The 14,362-nt window shown below is 36.7% G+C and overlaps 1 protein-coding gene across 1 annotated transcript in view; it reads left to right on the top strand.

Annotated features, from left to right (window-relative positions):
- The first annotated feature begins 2,210 nt into the window (after positions 1–2,210).
- LOC103721651 (secretory carrier-associated membrane protein 4-like) overlaps positions 2,211–14,362 on the top strand; it is a 69,052-nt gene continuing 56,900 nt past the window's right edge. Inside the window, exon 1 of the mRNA XM_039114702.1 lies at positions 2,211–2,287. The gene's annotated coding sequence lies outside the window, so the exon portion shown is untranslated. The remainder of the gene's footprint in view (positions 2,288–14,362) is intronic.

The following is a 14,362-nucleotide window of genomic DNA, read 5'->3' as shown; positions in this document are numbered from 1 at the left end:
GAGGTTTGGGTTGTATCTTTCACGTGAAAGAATTATTAATCTTCTTGCGTGTCATCAACCGGATGTGCTTTGCACAACTTTTGAAGTGCTCCGAATCTTTTTTTCCATTTGCCTGCATAGATCTCAAATGGTTGACGTCACATTCTTTCGTGCGAGAGCCTTTAATTTGGACCTGCTCCATCTTCTCAAAAATTGAAATCTAACTTTCAGATTGCTCCCATCTTTTTCTTTGCATAGTATCTTCCAAACCAAAATTACATCTTGTGTCTGGCGAGCATAAACCTAACGGTTCGCTTCCATTGCATGCCTTTCCAAAATTGTGAAACTCCTCCGGAATCTGATTTCCAAGCCCAACAACTCTTCTCTTCATAAATTTTGTCCTTTAAATACTGGTCAATGGTTACCCAAAAAAAAAAAATACTGGTCAATAAGGACACTGTTCCTGAGCAGGTTACAATGAAAAAAATGATATCAACGTCGATAAGCTTAAAGAAAGAAAGAAAGAAAAATAAAGACTTGTAGCCCATAAAGAAAAATACTTGTAGCCCAAAAATTGCCTGGCATTTACAAAACTATGAAAGAAGATGCTCATGAGGAGCATTCCATGATGTACAAAAACAAATTCCACTGTTATCATATTTGAAGCTAATGATACATACACCAGTTCAGCCTTGATTATTTCTTCTCTTTGCCAGTATTATTGTTAAGTAAATATAATTTGGTACTAACTTCCATTCTGATGTCACAATATATCACAATGTTCATCACATTTTTCACCTTTTTCAACTTGTGCCCATGTCTAGGAGATGTTGGATTAAATTCTGAGTGGAACAAGTAACATACTTCAAAATCTCAGTTTGCAATTATCCAAGTGATATTCTGTCAAGATAAACAAGCACTAGTCATTCATTTTGTAGATGATAATAAGACTACAATAGCAAAATCATAGATTTAATTATGTTTACCGACACCTAAGTTTTAATCAAGTACCAAGTCTATACTTTCAATTAGAACCATGGCACACTGTTTTGGTACCGGGCTCCATACTGTTGCCACTCTATCATTATGTTGGTATGCCCGGTATAGAGATTGTTATGGTGTACTGATTAGAAGTTACATAACAACTCGGCATACAATATACATGCAATGATCTATGACCAACCTGCACCAAGACAAAGCTATGCATTGAAGGAAAGGAGAAGAGGCACTTTACCTGTAAGCACCAAAGAACATGTTGCCTAGAGAAGTTCAAGGTAGTTGGATAAATTAGAGATGTTAAAGTTGCATATCATAAACACTAAATAAAGTTAGACAATTTTTTTTTTTTTTTTAACGGCATACTGAAATAAACCGTTCATAAATAAGTTCATGCTTCACTCAGGGAAAGAAATGTAGACACGAAGAGATCAAAGAACTCCACCAATGAAACCTCAAGTGGATATGGAGATGATAGGACAACTGAGCCAAGCTTGATCAAGATCAAGTGTGATTCCTTTATTATATGATCAGGCTTAATCAAGCCTATATCCGAACAGAGACGAACAGAGGCCTATATGAATCGGCTTGATAACCTTCAGTTTAGCTAAAATCCACCAATATTGAATCAAGTTATATTCAAACTTGAACAAAAGCATGACTCAAGCTTGAATTTTTGTCTAACTCTGATTCTGACAATTTAAATATTCATCAACCAAATCCTTAAACCCACTTTAAGTGCTTGCAACATCAGACTTTGGATCTATTTTAATGGCTGAATACATATATAATTGCATGACATACTACCAAGCCAAGCTGATCGAGCTGGATTTTTCTCAGGCTCAGCTCGAAATTGATTTCAAGCTTGGCTCCATTAAGATAAAACTGTGCCTGATTGAGCTTATATTCAAACCAAACTCAAGCTGCTCAGATTATTTCATACATACATACACGCATGTCTACACATGCACTGCTACAAAATGGACCCTTATTTGATTTTCACCAATTCTTGTACGCGCCCATAAGTTGATAAAGGATAAAACCTTCGAGAGAACTGAATTGCAATAACAAAGCAAAATTAAAATAAATTGAACAAGACTTTTCTATCATGGTTATGGTTAAATGTATAAGGTCTATGTGGATATATTTGTCTATTCAAATATAATGAGATGGACTACACATGTTATGAGAATCAAGCATGCTTTATATCATTGACTTGTAGCTTTTAACTTCAGGTTCAAGTTACATGGATGAAATAGGTCTATACAGTTGATCAAAGTAGCTAAGCACCATGCACCACTTCTAGTAGAAGGTATGTCATACCCATCTATACTAGCTAATGAGTCAATATTGGCCGACGAAAGAAGAGAAGGGGGGTTGGAACCATGTTCTCTGTAGGTTGAGGTAAGCGTCAACCATTGATGAATGGAAAATTGGTGCAAATGACATGTTAGTCGTTACATTTGACTGCAATCTATCTAAGAATTTCACCTCCAATATCAACATAGCGTCAAGGTTCTTGCACAAATCCGACATGTTCAAAACATCGATGATCCATTTAAAAATTAGAATCAGGAATCTCAAGTCGAATCATTCAAATCGCAGACTTTTATAATCTAAGCTTGACTCAAAGTTGGACCAGATAATTTGGGTACAATTGTCATATGTATAACGAGAATTTCTTTTCTAAATTGCGTAGCCAATCTATGGCATTCTTATTTTTCCTCAAACTGGTAGCCTTTACAGAGATAGCTAGACAAAGCACTATCATAGAGCTACAAATCAGCTGTGTTCCTTCTTCATGTGAGGTTTTCATGTTACTATATAACCATTGCTCATGTATAATACCAAAATCTGCAAGTATGCATGTAGTAGACTCGAAAAGAACAAATCTTCAGGGGGAACAAAGCGTATAAGAAGTATAAGATGAATAAACCAAGAAGTATGCAAGATTGTAGAAGAAAAGTTCGAATAAACCAAAACCAAGCGTAGAATGAATTCTGCACTTCACAATATGAAGATTTAAACCCTATGAACATAGTTCACTTTTAGTTCACTTTAGTTGCTATTTGGGTATTAAAGCCTATGAACATCCCTTCTACTCATAACTTTTGATATGAACAAATAAATAACATCTCTCCTTTTTTACCATGATAAGCGTGTGAGTGTTTATGAAGAATAAAGAATAAAGATTTTAAAGGTACTGAGAAAATCTAAATAGGTAGCATCATTTCGACATAGAAACATTATCAAATCAGCCAAGGTACCATGTGGTGCATCATACTATCGGGTTACCCCCGCACACGTTGTGACGATCGCAGCAGAAATACACGCGCGGGGTCGTTCATCTCATGAACATCCTAGGGAATGTAGATTTTAAAAAAATTATAAATTCTCTAACTCAGAAAATTATAGAATCTAAGGAAAGATTAAAATTAAAAACTTGATTAATTTCAGATCTACAATTAAGAATTGTAAAGATCCTATCTTTACCTTTGAGCGGATAGATCTTCACCACTATCTGATGATCGATAAATTCAGTTTGCTTGAAACCGCACAATCGTCCGGCCTCTATAGGTATCCACACGAGGTACAGATCGCTCCTTGATCTCACCGAGGTGCTAGCTTCCTTGCATAGATCGCTTTTGATGACTGATTTTCTCTCTCTTTCAATCAACTCCTTGATTGCTTTGAGAGGAAGAAGAAGGAGGAAGAAGAGGCAGCGCTTCTTCTTTTCTTTTTTTCTTGCTCACGCCTGGAAGGATGAGAGGAAGGAGGTGGGGCGGCTGAAATCAATGACCTTCAATTCCTCTTCAGCCCTCACGCCTCTCCTCCTTTTATAGGCATCTCATGCCTAACTAAACGAGAAAAAAGATTTCAAGAAATCCTTTCTTGTTTCATTCCGCCTAATTCTTCCCAACCCCTTACTTAAAAGAGAATTGAGAGAATCTCCTTGTGCCGTGTGGCAAGCCAAGAGGAGAAGGAGGAGGGGCAGACGTCCCTCCTCTTGTGCGTGGGGAACCCAAGAAGGAAAGGAGGGGCGGATGCCCCTCCTTTCTTTGGTGCAGATCAAAGAGGAGGGGCGGACGCCCCTCCCTTATTTTCCATTCTTTAATTTTCTAATCTAATTAGGAAACATGTGATCCCTCTTGATTGATTGTATCCTAATTCAATTAGGATCCAATTTGTCCTCCAATTTGATTCATATGAATCCTAATCCAATTAGGATCCAAATTGGACTTCATGAATTAAGTTCCTTATCTAATAAAGAGTTATATGTTCGTCCTTTCCTGCCTACCTAAAAATATGATAGACAGATTGTTGTTAGAACCGATGAACAAAAGTTAAATTTAAATTTACTCTTACCTGTTCTACTCGAAGAATAGTGGTTGTAAGAGGTCGATCCACAGGGAGGCGATTGGAGTTGCATAAAAATAAAAACGTTCACTCGGATTCAAAATTGATTTTTGAATGATCAAAGGAAAAACATTACGTTGGGGATGTTGATGGATTCTCTAGTCCACCGGAGAATGATTTTTAATTGAAATTAACCAGAAGACATGTACTTAGAAAAAAGCATTTTTTAATGAAAAATAAAGCTCTGGCATAAAATGGATGAAAACAGTGCTAGGAATATTGAAGACTGGAACATCAATTGCATGAAAGAAATTTTAATGTATTGCATAAAAAAAGGAAGAAAGATTACAGAATTTGAGGAACGGAAATTAAAAACAACAGAAATTAAAAACTTTAGTATAAATAAAACTCTTTATTAAAATAAAACTAAAAACCCCAAAACAACATGCTCTCAATTAAAATTTCAACTACAAACAACACATTACTCTTAATTAAAATAAAACAAAAAAAAAACAAAAAGCTAAAAACTAAAAAAAGGGAAGAAAGAAACACCATGCTCTGTTTTCAATGAAGTTGAAAACAGAGCACAACACTCTCTCTTCTCTCCCATGTTCCGCCTTGAACAAGCCGACGGCCTCTCCTTCTTTGTTTCTTGGCCTCCACCCCAACCGAGCACTCTGTTTCTTTGGCCCTCAACCGAGCATTCTTCTCCCCCTCTGCCTGCCTTCTTCCCCTCTTCTTATAGCCCTTAGAGATGCCGTGAATATGGAAGGCGATCTGGGCATTTTCACCGCGTGAAGAACGCGGTTGCTGGGACGAGGAGGAGAATGCGGATCCGGACTTGCTTCTTCGGGCCATGCTGGAATCATTGCGGAAGGAAGAAGATCTTGATGCGTGATCGCTGGGAACGTCGATCACAAAAAAGGAGGATGATGCGGGATCGACGGGAGGACGCCATTCACGGACGCGGTGCTTGGGGTTGCTGAAAATCTCCTGCTAATTCGCTGCTGTGGCCGGAAGAAGAGGAGATGGGGATGCTGCTTGGATCGCGGAGATGAAAGAAGGAGCAAGAGGTGTGGGATGCTGGGAATGGAAGGTGATCCGTGGCTGGGGCACTGCGGGAGGAAGAAATGGAAGGGAGCTGGGAGGACGCGGTGCGGTTTGAGGAGCTGGGATGCTGGAATCGCTCGGAATGGCATCTGGGAAGCACGGTGATTGCGGAGGATTTGGAGACGCCTTGCAGCTGGGCTGGCATGCTGAGATGTGTCGGCTAGCATGATGGAGACGCAGACGAACGTCGGGCTGAAACGCACGGATGGAAGGTTGCTTCTGGGCTGATCGCGAGAAGAACGGGATCACAGGATGAGATGGATCCGTGGGTGCAGAGGCGGGTCACGGATGCGGTGGATCTTGAACGCGGAAGGAGGGAGGAGCCGGGAGCTTTGTGATGCGTGCGGACGGCTGGGAGGATATGGGAGACATCAAGTTCCATCCGATTAGTCATATAGTATGATATGAAATTTTGCTTGTAGACGGACGGGTCATCTATTCTGGCTGGAGGTCAAGTGCAATTCTTTCAAGTCATGGGTCACCCAGCACCTTATGGCAAATTTAGATTTGCCCAAAATTATTTTCCAAAGGCTCAAAAGAAATGGATCCGATTCGGACCCGAACCCGACTCGGACCCGATTTGAAGTCAAATTTGTAGTCAATGTGCATTTATCTATAATTTATACTAATCTATGTTAAATCCAAATATAATATTAATCTAGTGAATTTATTATTATCGGTTAACAATAACACTAATTTTAGTAACATGTAGGTCGCACTTTTGTGCTCTCATCACACCCCCTAACTAGCTTATTGCTAGTCTCTAGTAATTCAGTGCGAAAATGATAAAATGAGAGAGCAAAAGTGTTATTTATTATATAATATCCTAAGATAAATACTCACTTTTGTAGAGCATTACGATTGCACTTAGCATGTGCAACAAGCCGTTAAACCCCTAGGTTACCCTAGCGGACGAGTATTGTCTCGTGAGGGTTTGCAGTGAAGTTACCCACAAACTTCATCAGTCAGGAATTTCCAAATTTTAACTCGAAATTTGAACAAGTATTACTGTATGAAACTAGAATTGCAAGGACAATAGAGACTTGTTGTTATCATATTTAAACAGACTCTAACTCAAGTTTCATTACACCCCATCTATCTGCTAACAAGTCAAGAATGTAGTGACGTGCAAGATAGTATCATATAAATGAGTGGCTTTCACTTACTTCCAACATGATCACTCCAATTTTCAAGACTTTCTAGAGTTAAATGGTAATGAACACCCCGGATTTATTTATTCTTTTTTTTTTTTCAGACTGAATGCTAAGAAGAATGACTTGTGCAATATCTAGCCTTATTAAGCTTTCTGGCTAACCCATGTAGCGAGTGTTAGGCCAATGACTCCCGATCCAGATGGCTCAGGGCACTAGGTGTAGAGACACCCTAACAGGCTTAATAACTCAAGTTAACTAGGCTTCAAGGCCAAATTAGTCACTCAGAGTTTAATCTCAATGTCCTCACTTTTTTACCGCGAACACTCGCTGCTTGCCAGGCAGGAGGCCCGGTTACTCAGTGAGGAGACTTAAATTAAACTCATTATTTTATTTTATCTCTTTTTTTTCTTTTTTTTTGGTTAGGTTAGGGTGTTCATCACACATATAACTCTAAATTATTCTGAAGATTAAAAGTATTCATATTAGTCGTAAGTTTACATACCCCACTATTCATGTGCTTATGTATAGGTGTTAACTCATCTTGTATCATGTTAGCAGAAGATAGGTGGGACGACAACTCAAGCTAAAACTGCTATCATATTCCTTAACTCAAAGCTATTGTCAAAGCAATTCCTACTTTACACAGCCAAGAAGATTAGATTTGAGTTAAAATTTGAAATCCCCCTTTTTTTTATTATTTTTAAATTTTAATATTTTTTAATTGCATCAAAAATATTCTCTCCCCCACACCTAAATCTAACATTGTCCTCAATATGAAAGAAAATTTAAAACAGTAATAGGATAGAGGAGAAGTTACCTGATATGGGTAGGTAAAGTGACAATAGGGGCAAGAATCACAAACCTGCAAATTTTTTTTTTTTTTGAAAATATTTACATGTTGGGTTGCCTCCCAAGAGCGCTAAGTTTTATGTCTTCAGCCAGACAAAATGTAAATCCCCATTTTTTCAAACCATTATCTAAGAATGGTTTTGAAAGAGTCCAAGGAAGAACAGTTGGCTGGTGACGATCTATGCTTATAAGAGGAACAGAACTAGGGGGTGTATGCTCGACCACTTCCTCAGAATGGGCAAGGTAAGCTTCTAAAGGGTCCTTATTATAAGTTTGTAAGAAAGTCTCCTGAACCAGACTTTCAATCATGTCAACTTCATTGATTTCTTTGTCGTCTGGTGGTTGTTTACTTATATTAAAGACATTAAGTTCGACTTTCATATTGCCAAAAGATAACTTCAGCATCCCATTCCGACAATTGATCACAGCATTTGCTGTGGCTAAGAAGGGTCTACCTAAAATTATAGGTGTGTGATTGTCTGGATGTATTATAGGTTCGGTCTCAAGGATAACGAAGTCCACAGGATAGTAAAACTCATTTACTTTCACTATTACATCCTCTACAATCCCCTTGGGGTACTTCACTGTCCTATCTGCTAAGGAAAGGGTAATATTTGTAGGTTTTAATTCTCCCAAACCTAACTTTTGGTACACATAGTAGGGAAGTAGATTTACACTGGCTCCTAAAATCTAATAGAGCTCTTTGGATGATCGTCTCTCCTATTTTTATTTCAATAGTTGGGCAACCAGAGTCTTTAAATTTCGGGGCAATCTGTTGTTGAATGAGGGATGAGGCTTGTGCAGCCATAACAGCTTGCCTAGGAATACTTGTTTTTCTTTTGACCGTGGTGAGGTCTTTCAAGAATTTTGTATAGGAGGGAATTTGTCTTATGGCATCGAGAAAAGGTATATTTATTTGAACAGTTTTAAAGACTTCCATGATTTCATCAAAGTTAGATTGTTTCTTGGAGTCCTGAAGTCTACTGGAAAAGGGAACCTTGGGTTTGTATGTTTCTATGGGTTCTTCCCTTTTTTCTGGTTTGTCCTGTTCTGACCCCTCTTCTGAATAGGGTTTTTATCGGATTCAGTTTTATTTTCTTTTTCATTTTCAGGAAGTTGGACTTTATTGTCCACTTGCTTGCCAGACCTTAAAGTGGTAATTGCTTGGACTTCATAGGTCGGATTTCCATTAGAATTGATTTGATACTGACCCTATCTGACCTTGATTTTGTTGTCTACTAGGGTTAGGCACTGGTTGACTAGGTAGTTCACCTTTCTTCCTATCCCCTAGAGAGTTAGTTATTTGGCTCAGACTAACCTCAAGTTTTGCAATTGCTTGCGCATGGAATTGGTTAGTCTGGGCTTGGGCTGTATTGGTTTGTTGTTGTTGCTTGATAAAATCTTGTTGTTGTTTCATCATATTAGCCATCATGGTTTCTGTTGCCCAAGGTGACAAGCCAAGAGGGGGGGTGAATTGGTTTCTTTTAATTTTAACTATCTTACTTGTGTTAAATGATGAGTTAGTGAACTCAAACAAATCACAATACAAACAACAAGAAGTATAGTGGTTCGGTGCTCTCCTTAGCACCTACGTCCACTCTCCAAGCGACCCCTTGGGAATTCACTATAATCCCGCGGATTACAGTTGGATTGTTTTCCGGGCTCACCAATCCAAAAACCTTTACACTTTGGTTTTCCGGGTTCACTAAAAACCTATGTTGGTTTTACGGGCTCACCAACGAACCTATACAATTGGTTTTACGGGTTCACCAACAACCTACGTTGGTTTTACGGGCTTACCAACAACCTATGTTGGTTTTACGGGCTCACCAACGAACCTTTACAATTGGTTTTCCGGGTTCACCAATCAACCTATTCCGTTGGTTTTTGCGGGCTAACCAACCAACCTTTACAAGTAGTTTAATAAACAACGGAAGAAGATTTAAACTCCTAGATGAGCAAATATAACAATATAATCTACAAAGAAGAGTTTAGAGAATATTTATCGCTTGATGTGACTTCTCTCTTCTTTGTCAAGGAGGCTTCACTCTTCAAGGGTGGATGGAGCTCTTGATGACTCTTTGAATCTGCTCAACCACTTTCTTTTGATTCTTGAATGAAGCACTTGGATGAAGCTTGCCTTGCTAGGGTTCTCTCTTGAATGCACTTGATGTATTTTCCCAAAAGCTTGCTTCCTCTGATGAATACTCCCTCTTAAATACTTCTTCCAACCTCCAAATAGTCCTTTTCTGACCGTTGGATTGAAGAAACTAGCTGTTTATAGCCGTTGAGAGTCCAAAAAGCATTTCTGCACAACTAGCCGTTATGTTCAGCCCGTGTTTGGGTCGGCTCAACCTGTCCTTGGGTCGACCCAACCTTCACTTGGGTCGACTCAAACATTCCTTGGGTCGACCCTCTCAGAAAATACAGAAACTTGAAATTCAGCCTTCTGTTGCCTTGGGTCGACCCAACCTTTCTTTGGGTCGACTCAAACCTTGGGTCAGCTCAACATTTTTCTTGGGTCGACCCAAGGTCAGCTTCAGAAAATTCAGAGCCTTGAATTTCAGCCTTTCTTCACTTGGGTCGACTCAACCTTTCTTTGGGTTGACTCAAGCTTGGGTCGACTCAACTTCATCTTGGGTCGACCCTCTCAGTAAATCCAGAGAATCATTTTTCCTTCATGTTTTGAGGTTCTTGAAGTTTGGGTCGACTCATGCTTACCTTGGTCGACCCAACCAACTGTTCATCTGTGCCATTTTTGCAGGAGTGTGCCAAATGATTTCTTGATGTGCCGGGGTCGACTCAAACAATCTTTGGGTCGACTCAATCCACACTTTGCTGCATTCTCAAGGTTAGATCCATTCAAATGAACAAGAACATATATATATTTTCAATTTAAACAAATATACTGAGAGTAATGAACTTATAAATGAAGTATCAATTTAACTTATAGCATGCTCTAGATAATTGCTTGTTAATCATCAAAATAACACTATCATCCTCAATCTCCCCCTTTTTGATGATTACAAAATAAAGAGTATAAGCCTATTGATACTTGTCTTTAAAATCAGTTTATAAAAGGGATTAAGTTGCTGAATTTCAGCTTTTCATATATCCTTGTGAAATCTCCCCCTATATCATTCAAATGTTGCCAATTTGACTTTTTGAATTGCTCCCCCTTTCATTTATAATTCATTAGCAATGAAACTTCAAAAATTTGAGATAAAATATGAGTTTCAGCTTATGTATCGGGGTGCTAGAGGTGCGTGCCAAATTCTGAATTTTTATTTGCCAAATTCTGAATTGTGATAGAAATTTTTGATTTGATGATTTTCATTGTTACAAATTGCTCCCCCTTAAATGTATAAGCTTTCTTATATGATTTCCAATTTGTTTGCCCATTTATTCCTCTTTTCTTAACATACTCTAAACACTATTTTTACTTCTCCCCTTTTTGTTATACATATCTTTACTTCTCCCAAAATTAATACTCTTTCTTTACTTCTCAAATGAAGTGCTCTTTCTTTTCTTAAATCGAATACTCTATCTTTTCTTCTCCCCCTTTATATACTCTTTTCTTCTCCCCCTTTATATACTCTTTCCTTCTCTTCTCCCCCTTTTTGTTATCATCAAAAACATATATATGGGAAAGGATGCAATAAGGAACAAACTTCAGACTTCATTGATCAAAATAGGAACATTTTCATACATTAATGCCCAAAATAAAGATAAGTACAATGTTCCTCAATCAAGATTTAAAGATATAAGGGAAAAAACAAGATACATATGGGAAAAAGCAAGATACATATGAGAACTAGATATCTAGCCTAGGCTCTAAACATAGATCGTGAGACTCTCTCGGATTGCTTGGCTACGGCTCTCTCGGGTCCCATTTCTCCAAGATATTGAAGTAATCTACTGTTTGGAGATGATTGGAGAAGATTTGAGAGTGGGAAATAGGGTTTTCGGAAGAAGACAAAGGGTAAACAGTGCCCTAGATAGCTCACGGGTCCCCCTTTTAACAGTGGGATCCCGACGTTGGGTCGACTCAAGAAACTTCTTGGGTCGACTCAACGTTGGGTCAACCCTATTCTGGGTTGGGTTGACCCAAGTGCAGAATTTTTCTTTTTCTCTTCCTTTTTGCTTCTAAAAATTTTTCTTGCTTCCGATCCTTATAAATTCTTTCTGGGACAATGATACATGAGTAAGGAATCTATAGATAACAAGTTTGACTCATGTTTCATAGATTTTTAGAAATTGGAGGAATGTATCATGAGACTACTTGCTCCCTTTTATATTTCTTCAATAAAAAAGGATCACATATACCTAATTCTCTCCTTAGCGTGCAGAATCTATCTTCACTCAAGGGTTTTGTGAGTATGTCGGCTAATTATTTTTCAGTGCATATATGCTCAACACATATGTTTCCATTTTGCACATGATCCCTAATAAAGTGACATCTTATTTCTCTTTGTTTGGCTTTAGGAATGAGATATTTACGATGTAAGCCGGAAGTGATCTCTAAATGTAGATTCCAAGGATAGTTTTGCAATCAAGTGTAGATGGAATCTTTTTCAAGTTATTTTAGGGAGTATCAAGAATAATATTCAAAGAAAGGCACGGATGAAAATCCAACATTTTTTTTAATATATTAAGTATATAGCAAAATGAGAGCAATCTAATTAATTTTCAGAGTATAGTATAAGATCAAATAAAGATCAAACCTTATATACTTGAAAAATATAAGATTATGTTGAATCCTTAATTCTTAATGACTTTAAAGTTCTTTCATGATATAAAAGTATTGGGGCATAGACACCAAGACATGAATTTATGCAATGTAGGATATATAAAATTCAGGGCTTTGAAAGTTCTTTTAAACCTCTCTTAAAGACTTTCTTTTACTCCTTTAAAGATCATAGCATCAAAATCAATTAAAATGAATTGGCTCATGATTGAAACACTAAAGTGCAAGCCAATAAGAACTCATTAGTAGATTCCAAAGTAAATTTCCAATACTAAGACAAATGGAATCCTTTTCACTTAGTTTTCAAAACAAGTGATTTACCAATTAAGTACAGATAAAAATCCAACTTTCAAAAGATATTCAACGAAGCACAAAGTTTAATACCACTTCACATTTAGTATTCTTTCTCTTATCTTTAGTTGAATTTCAGATTTTAATGATAAACGTGAATAAAATTGAACCTTTATGATATCAAGAATGTAGAGTGATCTAGAATTATTCAAAATTTATAGCAATCACTCTTTTTAATCTTTTAAGAACAAGTTATGCTTCCTCTTAATCTTTGAGAAAATGTACTGAAATATTAATCAGAAAATGATTCATTTGAAGCTCAAATTCTTTCAAAAGCATTTACATTTTCTTTCTTTTAAGAATCATTTGAGTGAGCTGAAATATTTCTAGACTTGAGATCATTCACTCTTTTAATAATATATATACATATATATTTTGATGAAAGTCTTTAACAATGTAGGAGAGGAAAAAATATATAGATGATCATTGAAGTATATGTATTTATAGAACTCAATTTCTTAATCAAGGTTTTTCAGCAATATAATATATGAAGCACAATAAATCTTTTCAATATCAAAATAAAATCATATATTAAAAATATTTGTTTGCAATCAAGATCATCAAAAGACACATCATTCAGACCAATATTAGTACACTTTGAAGATAAGAAATGATATGTTTCAGATGCGTATCGGGGCAAGCAATCAAGGCATCAGAATTATTCTATTTTTCTTAAGCTGTAATTTTATCTAGAAATTCATGTTGAGTTTAAGCTTTTATATAAAATCAGATTCTGAATTTCATAAAGATTCTCAAGGAGGCTTTCAAAGTTGTAATTTGAGATATGTATCTTCTCATTGTAGCTCATCTTAAATCATTACGATTGAAAATACATATTTCAAGAACATTAGAGCACATCCAGAATCTTTGTAATTCATATTAAATTTTGGTACAAATTGGAGGACATGATGTTCTAATGTTAGGCAAGATAAAAGATAAATCAGAATCAATTCATTTTGCCTAATTTGCAAATTCAAATTATGCTTTTCTTTTATTTTTCAAAATATATTCATTAAAACAGAATGATGTTGTTGTTGGTAGTAATATGTTTCAATCAAATTTTATAGGCATGAAGCATTACAAGTTATATTCAGGAAAGATCTTTGGTATTTGAATATTGAAGACACATAATTCAAAATATCATGTCACATGCAAAACATAATATGCATTAAGTCATAACATCATGTATTAAAACATTAAGAGCAAGCATGTCAAAGATCAAAATTTATTCTTTTCAAATAAACTCTCCCTATTTATATATAATTCTACACTGATTTTATCCTTAAGGTGTGTTTTCAAGTGATCGAAACTTCATTTGGCTTTTCACAAGCTTTTTATATACTTTCATTTATCTTGTCATTCATTTCCTTATTTTTGAATTTCTTCCTTTAACCATTTAGTGAACATTCTAATCTTCATTTCTTTTGGTATTACTTTTCTATGCTCTATACTCTATTTGCTCCCTATCCGGTGGAGTTGGAAGGGGCACGAGGTACTACCACTAGCCTCCCTCTTGTGCCGTCCCTAATATGCCCTACACCGAATAGTTGGGTCAAATAGTGCTGGGTACTACCACTAGCCTCCCCATTAGCACCATCCCTATGATGAGCAATATAGAAGGGTTAAAATGTTCACTTCAAACTTTTTATGTAATTAATTACAGATTTTATCCCTTCCAAAAGAATGTTCACACAAGTCTCACAAATATGCTGAATATATTATGCTTGCGCTGCTTTTACTTAAGATTGGAGTATTTACTTAGCTTTTACTTCTTCTGAGCAATGTTCATTTTCTTTATCTCTCTCTCTTTTTGTTATTT

The sequence above is a fragment of the Phoenix dactylifera genome, chromosome 17 (assembly GCF_009389715.1).
Source record: "Phoenix dactylifera cultivar Barhee BC4 chromosome 17, palm_55x_up_171113_PBpolish2nd_filt_p, whole genome shotgun sequence".
Lineage (NCBI taxonomy): Eukaryota > Viridiplantae > Streptophyta > Magnoliopsida > Arecales > Arecaceae > Phoenix > Phoenix dactylifera.
The sequence above is the reverse complement of the archived record's forward strand: the minus strand, read 5'-3'. Positions and strand labels throughout refer to the sequence as shown.